Source organism: Suncus etruscus, chromosome 3, assembly GCF_024139225.1.
Source record: "Suncus etruscus isolate mSunEtr1 chromosome 3, mSunEtr1.pri.cur, whole genome shotgun sequence".
Lineage (NCBI taxonomy): Eukaryota > Metazoa > Chordata > Mammalia > Eulipotyphla > Soricidae > Suncus > Suncus etruscus.
In genome coordinates this window covers 39,425,712-39,430,926 of record NC_064850.1, presented here as the reverse complement: position 1 = coordinate 39,430,926, position 5,215 = coordinate 39,425,712, and the positions used below count along the sequence as shown (strand labels likewise).

The 5,215-nt window shown below is 42.5% G+C and overlaps 1 non-coding gene across 1 annotated transcript; it reads left to right on the top strand.

Annotated features, from left to right (window-relative positions):
- Positions 1-363: 363 nt before the first annotated feature.
- On the top strand, positions 364-470 carry LOC126005637 (U6 spliceosomal RNA). Its single transcript, XR_007494680.1, has one exon. It is a non-coding gene; the product is annotated as a U6 spliceosomal RNA (small nuclear RNA).
- Positions 471-5,215: the final 4,745 nt, after the last annotated feature.

Here is a 5,215-nt window from a genome sequence, read left to right as displayed (position 1 = left end):
AAAGAAAGAGAAAGAAAGAAAGAAAGAAAGAAAGAAAGAAGAGGAAGGAAGGAAGAAAGAAAGAAAGAAAGAAAGAAAGAAAGAAAGAAAGAAAGAAAGAAAGAAAGAAAGAAAGAAGAGGAAGGAAGGAAGAAGAGGAAGGAAGGAAGAAGAGGAAGGAAGGAAGAAAGAAAGAAGAGGAAGGAAGGAAGAAAGAAAGAAGGAAAGAAAAGAGAGAGAAAGAAAGAAAGAAAAAAAAGAAAGAAAGAAAGAAAGAAAGAAAGAAAGAAAGAAAGAAAGAAAGAAAGAAAGAAAGAAAGAAAGAAAGAAAGAAAGAAAGAAAGAAAGAAAGAAAGAAAGAAAGAAAGAAGAAAGAAAGAAAATGTGCTCGCTTTGACAGCACATATACTAAAATTGGAATGATACAGAGAAGATTAGCATGGCCCCTGTGCAAGGATGATATGCAAATTCGTGAAGCATTCCATATTTTTTTTTTGTGGTTTTTGGGTCACACCCGGCTGTGCTCAAGGGTTTTTCCTGGCTCTGTGCTCAGAAACTGCTCCTGGCAGGCACGGGGGACCATATGGGACGCCAGGATTCGAACCGATGACCTTCTGCATGAAAGGTAAACGCCTTACCTCCATGCCATCTCTCTGGCCCCTCATTCCATATTTTTGATTGTTTTTTTATTTGATTTTTTTATTGTGGCCAAAGTGAATTACAAATCTTACACAGTTATATTTAAGATACACAGTGACAATAAATAAGGGCCTTTCCACCACCAGTTTTGTCCTCCCTTCATCCCTGTTCCCAAGCATATATCCCTTATCTCCCTCCTTTATCCCCCAGAATGCTAGTGTAACTAAAAGCATATATGTTAACACTAATGTAAACATTTTTTTTTTGCAGTTTCAGATATTTTTTTGTTGTTGTTGTTGTTTTTTGGTTTTTGGGTCACACCCGGCAGTGCTCAGGGATTATTCCTGGCTCCAGGCTCAGAAATTGCTCCTGGCAGGCACGGGGGACCATATGGGGTGCCGGGATTTGAACCAATGACCTCCTGCATGAAAGGCAAACGCCTTACCTCCATGCTATCTCTCCGGCCCCAGTTTCAGATATTTTTACTAGTGGTTTCTTAAAGGCTTAGAGTCAAACGAGCACTGTAAAAACATTGTTAGAGTGGAAATTATCGTTTGCATGGACCCACCAAAGTATGGGGGTCATGGAAAGAAAAAACTGGGCCCAGAGAGATAACACAGTGGCGTTTGCCTTGCAAGCAGCCGATCCAAGACCAAAGGTGGTCGGCTCAAATCCCAGTGTCCCATATGGTCCCCTGTGCCTGCCAGGAGCTATTTCTGAGCAGATAGCCAAGAGTAACCCCTGAGCACCACCGGTGTGGCCCCAAAACAAAAACAAACACACACAAAAAAAGACTTTGGCCTAAGTACAAGGAAACCGTACCCCTGAAGTTTCCTGACATAAGACCATTTCTAGGCTCCAGGCAAACTAGTTTGTCGAATCTAGGTCATTGTCTGTAGTGCCCATACAGTTATATTTTTCACAGTCTCTGTTGTTGGTATCATGTTTCTGTATTAAAGATCCTGGAATCTGTATATCCTACATTGAAGTCAGGATGGTGCGGAGCATGTCTAATTTCAACTCACAATTAAAAAGGGCAATGCAGAAAGCCCTGTCCAGTATGCAGGTCGTTATTGTTGTTGTTTAAATCTTCTCAGTGTTAAGGAAGACTCTTTTGAGTAAATCGATGTCAGAGCAGCAGTAGGGTCTTCCCTGGTAGAGGATTGCTTCCAGGTGATGTCATAGATAACTTTGGATGTTTCATAGATGGCTTCCCTGGTTCAGGGGTGACTGGAAAATGCCTAAACCTCTGAGGCCTGTGCCAGGTCATCATGTCAATGTTCAGGGTGTAAGGTTCCATTGCACCACAAGATTTGTGTGTTCCTATCTCTATTAGATAAGAACTTATTTGTATGTATAGTATTTTCCATTTTAATGTGCCCATGCAAACAAGGAATAATGCCACCTGGCATTATCAGCGCATAAGGGGGCCGCAAGAACAAGTCCAACAATCCCCATGACCTGGTTCAAACATAAGCATTAAACTGAGGGACTCTTTCATCAAAATTCCTTATTGAACAGTTCACAATGCGAAAAAAAGATAAAAAGTGGGGAAAATAAACAATCTAACTTAAGACAGTGGGCACAATTGTCACCATTTAAGAAAATTTGTGTGTTCCCACCTCTATAAGATAAAAACGTTTTTGTATTTAATTTCCCATTTTAATGTGCCTATGCACAGGAAGAACGGTATTACATGGCGAGATTGGTGCCTATGGGGATGCTAAAACAAGTCCAACAATCCAATTGACTTGGTTCTTATATAAACATTAAATAGAGTGACACTTCTATAAACTTCTTTAGCATTCCATATTTTAAGAAAGAAAAGAAAGAAAGAAAGAAAGAGAGAGAGAGAGAGAAAGAAAGAAAGAAAGAAAGAAAGAAAGAAAGAAAGAAAGAAAGAAAGAAAGAAAGAAAGAAAGAGAGAGAGAGAGAGAGAGAGAGAGAAAGAAAGAAAGAAAGAAAGAAAGAAAGAAAGAAAGAAAGAAAGAAAGAAAGAAAGAAAGAAAGAAAGAAAGAAAGAAAGAAAGAAAGAAAGAAAGAAAGAAAGAAAGAAAGAAAGAAAGAAAGAAAGAAAAGAGGGAGGGAGAGAGAGAGAGAGAGAAAGAGAGAGAGAGAGAGAAGAACTTGCAAGGTTCTGAGTCCAACAATGATTCCTTCATCTGCTGCACAAAGGGGAATTTCTGACTTGGACTGCCAGGTCTTCATCTCCTTTTTTTGAAAGTTCCATATAGTTCCATTCTTTAGAGTTTGGGGGCATCCTTAGCTGAGACCTGAGACAGGCCTCCTACCTGAGCAAGAGGGGAAACTGTACCCCTTTGACTTCAGATCTTAAAAAGGGTCAAACACAGAGTAAGTTGATGAGTATTTGTTACATGCTTGTTCTTAAATAAATGCCATGTGCATGAATGACTCTCTATGGAAAAAAATATGTTAGGATCTGGCCAAATAAATGCCAAGCAGCGGAGTAGTTTGGGATCTGGTGCCAGAACTTAACATCTAAATGCAAACATGCTACTTCATAGGAGTTAGCTGATATCAATCTGCCTGGGTCTTGGTTTACTCTTCTATAAACTCCTGATGATAATGACACCTAGCTCAATAGTGATGGATTCAGTGTTTGGCATAGAGCAATTGTTCTGTAGAATCTTGACAGGGTACATAACTGGACAAATAAGTGCGTGGAAGAATGGAGAGGGGAGGGGGATTTATGGATAGGTGAAGGGATAGAGAAGGAATGGGGATGGATGAACCCCTGAGCCCAAAAACATGAAACAAAAAAGAAACACATCCAAAGAATTGGTATTGCGCCCTCATAGCCAGACCCAAGGTGTGACACCTAAGGAATGATAAAACCTGTTTTTAAGGTTGCATAGCAAGAAACATCCCTTCACTCACTGTTCACTCATTCACTCAGTTATTTCATCATTCATGCATTAATTTATTCAACAATCAGTGCGTGTGCAAATTCTCCATACCAGGCACCACACGGAATATGGAAATTGCACAACAGGTTTGGCCTTCTTGGACTGTCTGGCTCAGCAATTACTCCTAGTTCTGTCCTCAGGAATCATTCCTGGTGGTACTCAGGGGGCCATATAGGAAGTTGGAAATTGAATCCAGCAAAGCAAGTGTCCTCCCCACTATGCTATCTATTCTGACAGTGAAATTGAGTCTCTGATTGTCATTGAGTCTGGAGAAAAAAAGCTTGTCTTGTTGACATTGTGTTCAAGTTCATGGGGAGAATTCCTATCACAGGCAATAAGAGTTTGAAAGCTCTTCTCTGGGCCTCTTGTCTGCCTTTGTAGAATAGGAGGCTTAAAAGACACTGGAACGGACCTTTTGTGGATGTATTCTGATGAAGCTGAGAGAGGGTACTAAGCACATAGCAAACTCCTGAGGCTGCCTCTCCTGTCTGTGTGACCTTGGGCTGGCCATGTCATCACTCTGAGCCTCAACATTCTTGTCTGCATGAGGCCCTAGATTATGCTGGCATTATGCTTAGTCTCATGCCTGTAAAGTATCTGTAGGAGAGACTAAAGGAGGGCCCCAAGCTGAGATCAGCCCCGTTCGTTCTGAGTCTTCAGTGCCTGCCAGAACATTTTGTCATCACCCACCGAGCTGGGAACAAGGATCCTGAGTCTGGGTGCTTTATTGTTTCCTTCTGATTAATCTCCTGGGCCACCACAGCTGACAGCTAGCAGTCTGGCATTTGGAGAGGTCACCTCTCAGCAGAAATTCCACCCATTGCCTGCAAACCAGGGAGCTCAGCCCTCAGCGTGGGCAGACAACAGAGCTGTGACAGGGAAGCGTGGCTGATAAGATGTTGTCACTCACCATCCACCATTGTGTGCAAGTGGCAGAGTGATAGTGTACAAAAAGCCAAATGGTGTCTTCCCCAGAATGCATCAAGACCCTGTGGTGAATGTGGGTTGGGAGCAGGGAGACAGAAAATAAGCTGGAACTCATTGCAAACCTGTTCCTGCACAGCTGAGCTGGGAATCCCAGGGCTTCTCTACCTTCTTCTTCTCCTCTGCTCTCAGCATTGGAGCATGTGAACCCTGAAGAAGCATTTGGAGACATGATGAAGCATCAACCTGCAGGGAACATGCAACTTCTTCACCTGCAGATGGAAACTCAGCTGGGCTTGTTAGGAGAGTTCAGTGATGTAGGAGACTGGAGGTTTCTCTGTGGGCAGAATCCTGGTGTTCAGGGATTCTTATTTGTTTACTTGATTGGTTTTTGGGCCTCACCTGGCTGTGTTCAAGTGTTATTCCTGTCTCTGAGCTCAGAAATCACTCCTGGAAGGCTCAGAGGACCATACGGGATGCCAGGGATTGGACCCAGGTTGGCTGCATGCAAGGCAAATGCCCTACTCACTATGCTATTGCTCTGGTCCCATGGTTAGGGATTCTTAATCCTTGCTCTATGTCAGATCCACATGGGAGCTATTCAGACAGTTTGAGCTCCACCTCTGGTTTTTATTTTTAGGCCTCAAATGCTGGTGTTCGGGCTTTAATCCTGATTCTGTGCTTAGAGATTCTGTGCTTTAGTGCTGCTCTGAGCACTCAACATAGTGCTGGAGATGGGCCCATGG